The sequence below is a fragment of the Halichoeres trimaculatus genome, unplaced genomic scaffold (genome assembly GCF_033239565.1).
Source record: "Halichoeres trimaculatus isolate MK-OKI-2021-1 unplaced genomic scaffold, fHalTri1.1 fHalTri1_scaffold_3, whole genome shotgun sequence".
Lineage (NCBI taxonomy): Eukaryota > Metazoa > Chordata > Actinopteri > Labriformes > Labridae > Halichoeres > Halichoeres trimaculatus.
This window is the reverse complement of record NW_027437181.1, coordinates 35,476,727-35,492,139: the sequence shown is the minus strand read 5'-3', so window position 1 is coordinate 35,492,139 and position 15,413 is coordinate 35,476,727.

Sequence of the window (15,413 nt, the reverse complement as noted above, 5' to 3'; positions counted from 1 at the left end):
GTTTGTGTGCATGTGTCTATGGAGCATATTCATTTCAGTCCTTCATCTTTACAGAGAGAAACTTCGATTTCCCCTAAAATTTCTACACCCACTCCCTACACACACATTCTCACACACACTCACACAGTCTCATCTTCCTCCCTCTGTTACCTGTGATGATAAACGGCTCCAGATTTTAAGATTCCCATTTCTAATTTTCTGAGTAGAGAGGCAGGACTGTGGCGATTGATCAAATTGGGCAGCGAGTTAAACTCGACCCCCCCTTACCTTCTCTACCTTCCTTTCTCCTTCTCTATTTTCTCCCTCTCTCCTTCCCTTCTGTCCCTGCCCAAAATCCCTCTTGAAATATTAAACTAGATTTATGAATGTCACTGATGCCCCATCTATTAATATCTACAAGAAGAAATGATACATTAACATTGAGAGAGAGGAATTAAAAATGTGTTTTTGTTCTGAAGAACCAGGTTTGATGGATGAAAACTTCATCTGACATCCCACTGAAGGAGCACTCAAACTGTAATTTGTTTAATAAAGATAAATAAAATACTGAAGAAATATATTAATATTGGTAGAGGAGTACTTGCCACAATTTCCAGACACAAACCGTGAAGGGTAGTCCTCTCTGTGTGTTTTGTTTGTTTTATTATAACTTTTCTCTAACAGCTTTTTTCATAATCTCTGAAACTGTGTGAAGTAAAAACTTTGTTAAATTCTTGAATTTCACCTTTGTGTTTTATACAACTGCCCTAAAATCTAATTGACATTTTTTTTTCCTGCACATTTCTCAAAACAGAACTGAGATTTGCTTCTGAGCAGATCAGACTCCGTCAAGAGCTCTATGCACAAAGTAGCCCTCTATGTAGTACAAGTGGCTCTGTGACTACTGTTAATTCTTGGATAAAGGGTATCAGTACAATTATTTTCAAGTACCCTCAATGACACATTAAATCCTCAGGGAATAAGGAAAGGACAACAACTGAAGATTTATTCTTGGAAATTCATGTAGATGTATTGTATACAGTCATGGTCAAAAGTTTTGAGAATGGCACAAACATTATTTTTCATGAAGGCCTTTTTTATGTTAGGGAATGACTTTCCATATTGACATGATAGCATCACATAGTTAATGCAGATTTGTTAGCTGAACATACATATTGCAAATCTGCCGTTCCACCACATCCCAAAGGAGTTTTATTGGATTGGGAGCCGGAGACTAAGGTCACTGGAGTACAGAGAACTTATTCTTCATTCGTTATCCTGCTGGAAGTAGCCATCAGAAGATGGGTACACTGTGGTCATAAAGGGATGGACATGGTCAGCAACAATACTTGGGTAGGCTGTGGACTTTAAACCAGGTTCAGGTGGTACTAAGGGGTCCAAAGTGAGCCAAGAAAGTCTCTTCCACACCATTACACAAGCAACAGCAGGCTGCGGCGTCAATACAAGGATGAATGGACCCATGCTTTCATGTTCACTCCAGAGGAGGCAACTTTTTTCAGTCTTCTATGGTCCAGTTTTAGTGAGCAGTTAACAGGCAGCTGACCAGGTGTTTCTAATAAAGAAGCCACTTTCTCAAGTTCATCCGTTTAACTGTTCGTTTATGCAAATATCTAATCAGCCAATCCCATGGCAGTAACTGAATGTATTTACTCCGTAGACTTCACTTTATAAAATGGATGTAGTCTCTGCGACGTCACCTGTCTGTTACTAATACAGTGAAATGAAGCCAAACGGCAGACACAGCCACAGCCACAGTGGATATGATGTGGTTGTGTCTGAAATCACTCACTCATTCCCTACCCACTATATAGTAATTTAGATGAAGTGGACTATATAGTCCACTGAATCAGTTAAATTTAAACAACATTTCAGACATTACTCACTCACTTGCCAGCTGCTGACAGTGACTTAATTATTCTCGCATCGTTCAAGCACAGCTGGGTATTTACAGTTAAGATTTTTCTCAAACACTACAAAACAACGTTGATTTCAGTTAGCACTAATATTATACCAAGCATATTCTTGAAAACAGCCAAATATAACAACATATTTTTTATGTGTTATTTTAAGTAAATAAACATATATTCCCGCAGCAACTTAAGCTGTGTCTAAAAATTGCAAGGTCCAGTGAATCCATCACCCATGATTGCCGGTTCAGTGACTGACGTCTGTGTTGTTTGTTTCTCTGCTCGAAGTTGTGAAATGTGTTTGTCAGAGAGTTAAACAGAAAGCTTAGTGTTATTCTCAGACAGTTTTTAATGTTGTTTCATGTTATGAGTAACCAGTAATCATGTTATCAACTATTTCTTCTGTTTGAACCGCAACGCATGATGTTATATAGTGCCTACATAGTGGACACTGCTGATACACTACTTTTCAAAATGCATTGTGGGATACATTGAGTGAACTAAATAGTGAATGACCAAGCTCACGCTGATTTCGGACAGCGCTACAAAATGACATATTCACTATATAGTGAAAAATATATAAATATGGAGTGATTTTGGACACAGCCATGGACTTTGAGCTGCCTTTCTAACAGCTATAGGGCACCCAACAGTCACGTGAGCTGAGCTGTGTCTCTGATTGGACAATTAGATGATCCTAATATCTTATAAACTGCAGAATTAAAAAAAAAAAAAAAAAAAACACTGCCTGTACAGTGTGTGCCGTTAGCAAAATAAAGGTGTCAGACCAAAGCCACTTTTGTGAACTAGGCTGAAAATATGTTTGTTAATACAGAGAAGTCTGTTTGTTTGTTTGTTTCTTTGTTTTTTTGGTGAGTGTGTATGTGGTTTCTGGTCTTTCTGCAGTTGGCCCCACATGGATTCTTAAAGAACAGACACCCTTCATACTTCCACATAGGCATAATCTTTCTTAACCAGATTTTGCCCCTTGACCTACTCATGTAGACAATGTGAAGACGAGCTGCTGAAGTTCAAACTGAGCATCAGAGTGGAGAAGAAGTTGATTTAAGAGACTTTAAGTCTGGCACAAAGCCAAACAGGTTGGTCTGAGTGTTTCACAAACTGCTGAACTACTGGGATTACATGCGATAGATATTAGACCATTTGAGCTAAATATCAAGATTAATTTTGGATTTATTTTGTTTTAAATCATGAAACTTCAAGAATTTAATGTAGCAGCTGGATTCTGTGACGTGCGTGTACAGAATGCAACAAATACAATTTTAAAAAAGGGAAATTTTTCAAAGATATACAGATTTTCCAAGAATGGACTTGCACGTACATGGTGCTTTTCCAGTCTTTCTAACCACTCAGAACACTTGAAAGCTGCTGGTCTCATTTACAGACTGATAGGGACCGTCAAGTTTATCTCATTCAGACACATTCACATATATGAGCCTTTGGGGTTCAGGGTCTTGCCCAATGAAACTTCTGTATGTGACTGCAGGAGCTGGGATCAAACCCCTGACCGTCTAATTTAAAGATGACTCACTCAACCACTGGACCACAGCCACCGCAGCGCAGCGATACTTTCTTTGTGACTGTTGACAGTTTTAAGAGCAGAAAGTACTAAAACTGTGAGCAGGTTTTGAAGTGTGTAAAACTTAGTAGATTTCTCTTGACACAGCTGAGGTTGTCCAAAGTTTAAATTTCTTTTCATTGCATCACTGTGAAAATGGGACATGCATTTGAAGCCTTTCTTTACTCTAATTTTAAGGTGATTTTATATTTTTTGAACAAATATATTAAGTATTTAAAATTAATATTTATGATCCAATTACTTTTCATTTTCCCTCTCAGCTACATTATTCCCAGCTACAGACACGTTTCTGCGTTAAATAAAACTCAGTGAGGTTTTTGCATCTCCCCTCCTCCTTCATCTTATTGATCTGAACCCGCTCACGTCGCTTAGATTATACATTCATACACAAGTCCTCAGCGTAGTCATTTGTTGAGCATGCGTCTCACTCACAGGAAGCTGTGAGGACAGCAAAACGCTTGTTTCCCACAGGAGTTTGTTGGGAGGCACAGGAGGGGGGAGACAACAGAGAGAAGGGGGGAGGCTGGGGTTGGGGGGACGCCATGCACACTGTAGACACTGAAGCGACTTTGTCTCTGGAGAGGAGCTCCTTCGATCTGATTATTTGGGAAGGACAAAGTGCTTTTGTTGATGAAGAGTCGCTGTGATATCTGGGAGTTGGGAAATCGATGGGACGCACCGAGCTCTGGCTCATTGATCCCGGCCCCGGCATTGACAATCCATGGCCTGGTTAGCTATGCGAGAGAATGAGGCAAAATGAGCTGCTCGGGAAAGTGTTTCTCTCTCTTTGCTGCGTGTTATTGGTATCATTTGCATTGACAAGCCTGCCTCTGGAATGATTAATAATCACCTGTTCCAAAGTTTGAACACTGCCTGTATTTGTGTGTTTGTGCGTGTGAGTGTGTGTGTGTGTTAGCAAGGAAGTTTTATGCTAATATGTATGTTTTCTTTTTTATTTCTTTTCAATTCCCTCTCTCATTCTCTTTTGAGAGCAGAAGCAAAACTTTAAAAAGAAAAAAATAAAGCCCAAGATGAGTAAAAGTCACACTGCATATTTTGTAGCAGATTTCAATGCAGGAAGAAAGAGAGTGGGAGAGGGAAAGAGAGAGTCAAATCACTCAAATGAGGGCCTCTCATTATTGGGCCCGGGCGTTGTTTGTCCAGGCAGCCTTTTCCTGGCACCTTGTTAGAGATGTCCACGGCTGGTAATTGGATCCGTCTCGCCGTTAGAGTGGAGCCTCGGCTGACAGACGCTCAGACCGGAGAGACGCGTAAATGACAAATGTTCCCTCTTCTTCTAAAACCTGAGTGTAAAGCTGTGACGTCTCGTTATCGTCTCTCAGACGAGGTTTGAGGGCTCTGGCAATCAAGTGGGCTGCTTAAAGCTCGGAGCTAACAGTGCCAGGGAGGGGGGGCTGGGGCCGGGGGAGGGTGTGCATTTAGAAAGCTCTGAGTAAGACAGGCTTTTTTTTTTTTTTTTTCTTTTCTTACATTTGTGGATTTTTGTTTAAGTAGCAAGAGATTTACCTTGCAGTTTGATCAAGGAGCATCTTCACCTGGAAGAATGGGCTGCTATGGCTGCTCTACAAATAGCACTGTCACACTGAGGCCTTGAGTTCCTCTATCAGAAAGTTTAAGCCCTGTCGCATAATCCCAGTCAGGAGTAATTGTAAAATGATGTATCAGGATCAGTTTAAGTGTTCCAAAACATTTTATCTTCCTAAAGATACTTATTGTTTGTCTTTTGATCAGGAGCATGTTATCATTAGATAAATCAGTTTATATACTAATTTTAATATCTGTTCTTCCAAAACATCATCTCCTTTCCTAAATGGCAACATCAATTGATAAATAATAAGACTTTTTTTTTTTTTAGTTCAGAAAGTCTTCCATTCATCAGTTAAATAAAACAAGCTGCTCTTGTTTTTGTTTTTCTGAATGCAAATGAGCACCCCGAACCAAAGGGCTTCCCAATTAAATGTGTTTGACATTCATCAAACATTGGCTCGTGCAGGATCAGACTCTCAGGTTCAAGCTGTGTAACCACTTCCATGTGGCTCATGAATAGATCGCACTATGTTTTCATCAAATAAACATTCCTGAGATGCGTTAAGTGATAAGCTTCAGTGTGTGGGTAAACCTTTTTGGAGATTTTTGCAACACAAATTCAACACAAAGTCAGGACAATGTTGTGAGCGTCATAGCGAAAGTCACATTTTCAGTCATTCATCCATAACTCAACAAGAAATATGTTTCAAAAAGTGTATAGATTTCTGAGGGATCAGACAAGCATGGATAGGGGAAGGATGGAGTTCAAATCTTTAAAATTCAGGTGCCTAATACTGGAGGGTGCAGGTGTAAGATTACTTAAAGCTTAAAGAGGATACCATCCCAGCTGTCCAAGAGATGTTGTTCAAGAGCTGCAGAGTTCAGACCGCAATGACAAGCAGGGTGTAAAGGAGATGCTCATTCTAGCAGGAACCTGGACGGCATCTCTGGATAAGAGCAGCCTGTGCGGCATGTACAAAGCTTGGGGAAACCAACACAGATTTCTCTCCTGACTACTTGTTGGAGGGGTTACAATGGTAGAACAGCTTGAGAGGAAAATCAACCCCTAGCTGAGGACATGGCTGGGTGTCCCAAAAGGTTTTTTCTCAATCAGAATTTACAGCACAGGCAGGGAGCTATCCCAGAGTTTGATCTGTCATACAAAACTTTTCCAGTACAGGACAGAACTTAATATGACACAACAGGCACATCCCTTTATCTTCCTAACATCACTGACAATAAAAAAACACCATCTCATTTTTACAAGATCTACAATAAAAGTGTTATACCAGTCATTAGTCTGTTTCCTTCTGTACATTTAAGGGACTGAAAAGCAGCAGCAAGATGTATTACCTTTCCTAAAGTTTCTTATCTAGTGTGAATTTCCACTACACCAGTGGATAGAATAGATATTAGATAAGAATCAATAAGACATATTTTTAGATAATAAAAATCTTTTCCTCGGTTTGAACCAACGAAAAAGTATGGGAGCAAGAGTCAGAGTCATCTTAAAAAGGGTAGTTACTTTCTTTTTTTAAATCAAAATAAAGGTTGAGTGCCAGACATTCTTTGACGGGGTTTGAAACAAGTCTAGACAATGACCCTAGAAACTCCAGATGTGCCAGGAGATTATGTAGATGACAAAAAATGGCAAATCAAACACAAGAAAGACCTTAAAATCTTTAATACTGACCCCAGGGGGGATTAATGTTTAAACTGCCTTCCTGTGTGGAAATTTCTGCTGCATTCATCAGAGTCCACAATGAGCAGTTTCTCTGCAGCTGTGTAGTTCTTTGACAATTAATGAACATATGAGACAGCTGAAAAGCACTAACATGCTTTTTTAATTTTTTTTACACATCTTCCTTAAATTAGCAACAAGAACTGAACACCTATAGCAAACATACATCTTTTACAGTACAAAACTACTCCCATGTGTTTTAGCCTTACTGATGTTTGTCTAGATCTGTTGTGTGCAGTCATCGAAGAAAACAGAGGTTGTGTACATTCCCTCGTCAAATGATCCAGCATGAGAAAGGAAGCGCTGAAGACGAAAAGAAAAAAAAGGAAAATCTTTTCAAATGGGCAAACATGATGTTCGTGTGAGGGTTAGAGACAAGTCTGTCCGAGAAGCAGGTGTCCAACTGGTCTCTTCCTGTTGTTCGCCTATTGTTATTGTCTCCACCAACCGGCTATGGTTTAGATTAGCATAACTGACAATCCTGTTTACATATGCAGTAATTAAAGCGGGTGCTGTAAGCCATGAGTCATAGCTCCATCTGCACTATGTCATCAAATAAGGAACTGAGATGGTAAAGAGAAAGAAAAGATAGTCAGAGGGGTCAGTGAGGCCAAGAAGGATTAGGATAGCAGGATCAGAACGATAAAATCAGCCTTGAACTGTCATCATAGCAGCACTTCATTTAACACCTTCCATTTAAAAAAGAGCTGTCAAACATACTACACCTGCAAGAAAAATATCCATCACTTAGTGAGTGAAGTATTTTCTTTTTTTACTAAGTGCCAAGTGTCAAAGCTTATCTTTACTGTATGTAACTACATAGATGTGAGTGTTAACTCAGGGATGTTGGTGTTACATTAGTAATGAGCTGACATTTGATGTGATCGACAAGTGACCCTGTGGAGTGTCTGAGACACTTGTTTCTTTCTCTTTTTTCATTTACAAATTAAAGGGCTGTGAGGAGTTTTAAAGTAATCTTGAAAAAGGCTCCCATATATATATATATATATATATATATATATATATATATATATATATATATATATATATATATATATATACACAAGCCCAAAATGTAAACCACACTTCAAACTGAGCTTATCAACGCCAATTTAAGTTATTTTGAAATGCTTCTTTGCAGCTTTTTCGTAGGTCCCCAATCGGGTCGAGCAAGACTGAATTGATTTCAAGTCTCCTTAAAAACACCACGCCAGCTGATGAGGCTCAAAAGTGAGAAGAGAGATCTGTGTTTTTCTCTGCTGGAAATGATTTTGTAGATTAATTTTGCAGTGATGGTGGACACTGGAGCCTAGCTGTCAGACAGAAAAAGGACAGAAGAGCAGAAGAAAGATAAATAGGAGAGTGACAGAGCATGGACCATGCAGCAGTTATTCTGCAGTGGTCTGTTCAAACTTGAGAGTCTATCAATAAAATAAAGAGTGAGGTTATGTTAGCTCTGATTGGTAGATGACTGGCAGGACATAACCAGGATTCACTGACAATACCAACTACGGATATGTCAGGACCATAGACTGTAAAAAAAAAAAAAAGGACGTCATCTTGCTTGGCTCGAAGTAAGGTTGCCACGAAAACTGCGCCCCCTGGTGATTGGCTGCAGTATGGGTCAAAAAATCAGACTCTCCAGCCATTCCAGATGGGCTGTGGTCAAACTTTAAAAAATGTATACACCTCATAGAAAATGTCTCACATTTCACGCCAATTGCTACAGTGGTTTGAAGATATCATTTGGCTGCCTTGTATTCAAGTTCTCTTTTCTTATAAAAAGTTTCGTTTTCATTAGTTATGAATGGTTAAAAAAAAGGTTTTATGTCACCTTAAACAACTAAACTACTGTACGAACTGGCAGTTGCATGTTGTCATGGTAGCCTATGAATAAGTCATAACACCAGGCTGCTAGTAGTGCTTCACGTAGCTGGCAACTGACATACGTTACAAACTTAGAATGTTTGCTTGTGAAGGTTTACAGTTACATTACAGTATTAAGGATACGAAAGGGTGATACAGTTTTTGTACTTTATCGTATAAAAACTTAATGACAAAAATCCCAATAAGAATTTGCTCTATTGCTTTGATATGTTACCAGTATTTGGTGTATCTTGTTTATTATTTGGAAGTGTGTGAATTAAATTATTGATAAGTAATGTAAGGAAGGGGGTGGGACTTGATACGTTTCAACTTCCTCTCACTCCTTTTGAACATGCAAATAACAATCCCCCCCCCCCCCCCAAAAAAAAAATAAAATAAAATAAAATTAAATAAATAAATAAATAAATAAATAAATAAATAAAATAAAATAAATAAATAAATAAAAAAAATTAAAAAAAATAAAAAGAAAGAAAAAAAAGAAAGCAAGTTCTGATTGTCCTGTTGGTTCATGGGCATTTCAGGATCAAGGTTGGATTTCTTTGGTGATAAAACCTACTGACTGACTGCACTAGATAAAACTTCAAAACAAAAGCATTGCTTTACAGGAAGGGATGTCTGTTCAAAAGTTAGATAAGCCAGATCAAGCTTTTGTTTTAAAAACATACTGGAAGTGCTGCCTTTTTTTGTCATTATTGGTACGCCTGCCAAAAAGACAGCAAGCGTAGATCTGTTGATTTCACGAGCATGAGCCGTGTTGATGCCAGCGGTCTTTACAGTGTAATCTGTTAACATGCACAAAAAAAGAAGAAAAGAAAAAGGAAAAAGAAAAGAAAATCAAACTGTTCTCTGTGCTGTAGTACAGCCAGCTTTCAGCCAGCGTGCTCTCTTTTTGAAGTGCCTGTTAGATACTCAAGCTCTAAGTGATGCATGTCTGGATCATATATCTTGTTACCATGTTGGACGCACATGAGCAACATTTAGACATTCAGCCTCAGACTGCATTTAATAAGAGCGGGATGCACATGGTTGACAGAGAAAGAGGAAGGAAGCAAACAATGAAACATGCAATTCACATACAACTGGCTTCATTTAGAGCTACACACACACAGAAGTGCACACACACTTCTGCCTAGAGGAGGGTGCAGTGAATTAGGCCTCACAGGCAGAAAGCACACTTCTTTTTGCTTACATGATATAAGCCCCACTGTCTGAAGCCTTGTCAATGCATATTTATTATATGAAGTAACAATCAGGCTCGTACATTTACTGTACATGAGTTCATACAATTCACAAGAGTTTTTTTTTTTTTTTATTTTATTTTTTTTTTTTTTTCTCAGTTAAAACACATAGCTATCTGTTTCATTCCAGCTCTCTTATTTTCCTCTTCTTTTTCTCCCCCAGCAGGCTAAAGGTAATTCTTGCGTTTCACTCCTTGTTGTTGCTATTATCTGCTTTATTGAGCACAGTGTCCACTGTGCACAATTCAAAACCATTTCCATAAAGCAGAGGAGAGAGGGGGCATATTAAAGGAGCAGCAAATGACTCATGACTTAGGAAGAGGAGAGAAGGGGGGCCCATGTGTTACCTGGACTCCATTCTACCTTTTTTTTTTTGTTTTTAGGTGTAGCCGCTGTGCCACCACAGCAGTACGGCTACATATTGTTGTCTTTTTCTTCTTTTCTCCCTTCTTTCATCTGCTTCATGTCCTTCTTGGCACACACCCCCCCCCCCCCCCCCCCCCTTCAACTAACTCCCCTCTCTACCTCTGCATTGCAAACTCCAACATTAAATTGTGATAGATGAAGAGCGGAGGGCATTCATACAAATCAATGACTTTAGTGTATGTGTCATTAGCCTGCACCACGCAGCCAGCGGTCAGCGTCATAAATCACGCTGTGATCGGCTGTCTGCCGTCCCGCACCGCAGCTGCGCAAACTGCATGCATTAGCCCACACCGTGTACCGACCTGATCTGCTTACTTTAAAACAAGTAATAAGGCAGAGGGAGGGAGAGGTCCTCTGCTGAGCTCCAAGTTCACACAAGATAACGTGGAGTCTTTAGTGACTCAGTGAACCAGAGCTGATGACTCAGCTGCAGCACAGAGGTGGTGTAATGATGTGAAGATATTACAGGGTATTTAAACTAAAAGCATCCTGTTAATTTTTGTGTATGATTAGGGTAGGATGGTAACGTTCCTGTTGACATTTCAGATGTGAAAACACCTGTTTCACTTCTCCCATCAGCTGTGCATTGCAAAAGGTAAAAGGTCCTCGAGATATTTGTACTAATTCAGAACAACCTGTTTTTTTCTTACTGCCCACGGGCAATATTTACTATAGCATTTATTAAAGTACTACCAGCTTAATATACCTGATTGGAAAAGCAAACACAGTCCTGTAACCTAAAGGCCAGTGTCTGACTGTAATTAAACCTTTAATTAAAGCATACATCCCAGTTTACAGCTCTCTGTTTTCAAACTCCGTGTTCCCAGTCCCAGCTAATATCAGTGAACAGTATGGCTGAGTTTTGAATGATGTAAGATGTAAATAGTCAATGCAGCCAATGGAAAACATCCTAAACACAATGTGAATAAATGCAAAGTAAAGTTTACATGTACTTGCATCTTAATCTCCACTCTGCGACAAGTTTCTTAGCTAGCCCAGCTCATCGCACTGAAGGAACATGCCAATCGACACCAACTGGGTTTGCTATTGTGTAGAAAGGGAAATGGAGTCCACAAGTTACAACCTGCAAAAAAGTGCACTGCAACAGTAAAATCTAAGACAGTGTATAAATCTGACACTGATGTAAGAAAAAAAAAAGGATTGGCAATATTCTGGAAATAAGAAAAATACCTTAGTACAAGAAAATAAGCAAGAGCCCAATTAAAAATCTAAGACGAACACTTGCTTGGGTTTCAGTTTTGCATTGTACCAGGTAACAAATATAAGTTTTGCGCACACTTCAGTTGTCCATTTTCAGTCCTTCACTGAAGAATCTCAGACACACAAAGTCATATTAAAATGTGCAAACATGAACAATGGGAAAAGGTTGGGAGTTAAAGTTCAATGATTCAAGATCCAGATGCATCATGAGCTTAAATATGTAGCTTTATGTTCGAATCAAAATATTGAGATTATGAGGTTTGTAAATATAGTCTCCTTGATTTGCAGTCATTGTACAGCAAGCTGTTTAAGGGCCAACATGTGGGACAGTTAAATCAGCAACACAAGAGTAAAGTCTACAGCAGAGGGACAGAGTCCATTGTTAGTTGGTTGTTTGTACTTTAATGTAACTTTTTATGCTTAGATATACTGGAAAAAAAATCTTCATCAGTAGATTTAGTTAACAGGCCAGTGTTTTGTTTTTTTTGTTTTTTTTACTTTACATAAAACCATTTCACATGATTACATTTGAATCATGCTGAAATTGGGAAACCAGCAATATTTCCAAAGCCATTCATGGAATATTTCCTGAAAATTGCAAAATGACAGTTAAGTGTTTACTGCAAGAAAAGCACACAGAGGCAAAATCCTGGAGACCAAGTTTAGACGTTTGCTTTGCTTTCACACTTTCCTTCCCCTTAAAAAACTTCTATGGTTAAAGGATAAATACTCTGAATTCAAGAAGACTGAGAAATTTTGTGTCATTTCTCAAAAGAAAGGAAGCCATAGATACCTTACCTTCAATGCATAAGTCCAAATTTTTCATTACGGGCTTATTTTATTTTTAAGAGCATACTGATACATTTTTTTGTTTCATTTCTTGAAAGACTATAGAGTGCAAACCTTTATGACACTTTATGAAAGCTATGTGGAAAAATGTCTGACTGCAACAAATATCTTACACCTTACTCGATCTGGTTGTTGTTTGCTATTGTAATATTAGTAACAAGTAAAAAAAGAAAAAAAAAAGGATTCAGCAATACAATGAACACTATGCTTATCTGTCAATGAAACTTAATACTAATACAAATAATACTATTCTTGCTAATGTCATAATCAACCAGTCAAATAAAACATTCTAGACAGGTGATTTCAGGAAAGGGACCTTGAATTGCAGCACAATAAAAAAAGGGACAAAGTTTTGTACTTGAACACCTTTGTTTCCACTCAAATATATCAGGATTTATTAAAAACACTGATGATGCAGCATCATTTCTACGACAGTGTGATGTGCTTCCACGGCTGGCTGACACAAACTTCCCTCCAGGAGGCTCCCCCCTGCAGCACAGTTTTATAAAAGTTTGAGTTCACGGCGAGACCAAGCAGCTAAAGGCATCATTAATCAAGGCTAGTGCTCAATTAATCAAAAGAGGAGAGTCCTAGTCCTGCGACCCTGCTATCCAAACCAGAACCCAGGTGTCAATACTGGCCTCAGGGAAGCAGCCAGCCAGAACCGCTGCACCAGGTCCAGTCAATAGAGAAGCCTGAAGATCAAGCTGTCCTCCCACACTATCGTCCAGGGGTAGCAGTCACTGTCGCTGTCCACAGGAGGATAAGGCTCCTCATCGGGGTGTAGACGTGCAGAGTACCAGAGGGGCTGCTGTCAGCGTGTGCTAGTTAGAAACCGAATCGTCCAGAGGGTTGCTTTTAAGACACAAACTTTTGTGGCAGTCTTTTTCTTTCTTTGATTAAGGGCTGGCTGCAGGAGGTTGTCAAAAGTTAAAAACAGAAACATAAAGAGGTAATTATCTGATACTGCAGGAGTTATACTTGTAGTGCTTAAAACAATTAATGTGTAATGATGTTTAGTACAAAGTGCTGGGAGACAATATGAATCAATCATAGGAGCAAAGCTTGTGTGAAAGCAGAGCTGCTGCACGGTACAGCCTTCACATAAAACCACGTCACACGTTTGAACGGGTGTTTTGTGCAGTTTTGCGTCTTTTAAAAAAAGAAAAAAAAAAAGAGAGAGTGGGGGAGAAAATGCAGCTAAGGGTCATGGACAGAGGTCAAACAGTGACTGCTGTTAAGAAGAGTTTTCTCCTGTATGAAGGGCTTGTGCTGTTGCCCCATGTCCCATTTTCCAAACATGAATGTCTTGTAGGAAATGCTTCAAAGATGTGTAATCTACAAATATCATAATATCCACACGTATGTCTTTATCAAGCTTGTGTCTAGTCTTTTAAGTAAATTTTTCAGTGGAAATATAAAGTTTGTTTACCCCATTTTATAAATAAAATACCCAGACTCTGCAGAATAACAAGACAAAGTGCATCCCACGGGAAACACAGCGCATTTCATCTAAAGAAATTAAAAATAATCCTCTATTTACGAACAAAGACTTGTTCCTCCTCTCTGAGTTTGTTATACAATTCTCTGTCTTGTAAGAAAGTCAAGGAATCAATTATTTTCCCCCATCCTCTTTTCTTTGTAAAATTAAGAGCGAGTCACTCATTTATTTGATATCTCGACATAATTTGATCTCCAAAGACTTGGAGAAGGCTGCTGATGAAAATGTCTTGTTTTAGCTCTAAACATCAAGGCGTTTCTAACAAAAGCTCGGCTCCATCAAGACCTCATTAATATCTGCCTTCATTTAGAAGCAATTGGTGACCATGGCCGCGTGACGACTAACCTTGTTAGGGACTTGAGCAGTTGATTTAAGGGCCAGCGTTCAAGGCTGCTGTAATGAACTTGGGATGGGGGGATTTTTTTTTTTTCCTCTTGAATTCCCGAGTGTTTAGAAAATGTAAAAATATTCTTGATGATAATTGTGATACGACCTAAAGTGTACATTAGTTTAAAGTCTATCAGTCCTTTTTAACATAAAAAATCCTTGAATTAACAAGCTTCTCACACCCCTTAAAAAATCCAGACATTAAAAGATCTTTGGAATCTGGAATCTCAACATTTTGTGCATTTTTCAGTAAAATCCTCCCCTCAAATGAGAATTATTTTCACGTCAGCTTCATTAACAATCATCAGGGCTCAAACACTTCTCCTGCAACAGATCACAAATACTGCTGGTCGTAGAATCTGGTCCTTGAATCTGAAGCTACATCAGGAATAAAGATGCATTAGAATTTCCTCCCCTATCTCTTCCCCTCTCTCCTCCCTCCCCTCAGTCCTGCGGTGATATATGGCCAATGACACCATTAGACAAAGGTATTATTAGCAGATTAGGCTGAGCAGGGGGAGCAGGGACAGGGACTTAGACTGGGGGCCATGTTCCTAAAGATGCCAGGCTCCTCTTCGGATTAACCCAGCACCCCTTTAACCAGCGTCCCAATTCCAGCTGCGCAGCTCTCTGCACACTGAGGGGTCACAGAGGACAGCGAATAAATATCCTTACATTATCTCCTGGTTGAAGGGGGCAGAGAAGCAGAGCCCACAGGGGGATACGCCTGCTTCTGTGGGCCCTCAGGCAGAGGAGCGTAATAAGGATCATCAATGAGAGGGATCTTTAAGAGAGAACAAACCTGTTTAACCCCAATACCACTGACTGTGGTAACCCAGACTGCTGTGGAGGATGACTTCGTTTTTATTTTATTATTTTTTTTTTTTCCAACTTTGAGGGTCATTCAGTTTATAGCTCTGATTTTAATGAGCCTTGAGGTCACTCTGTTCTTAAAGACAATAATATATGTTCAAGTGAGCACAGTATAAATGACTCTAAAATTATGCTCCACGAAAAAAAAGCTGTTTTACGAGTTATGAAAAAAAACACAATCAATACAGTGTGTGCTGATAGCAAGAACTTTGTCAGACCCAAACAGTTTTTTTTC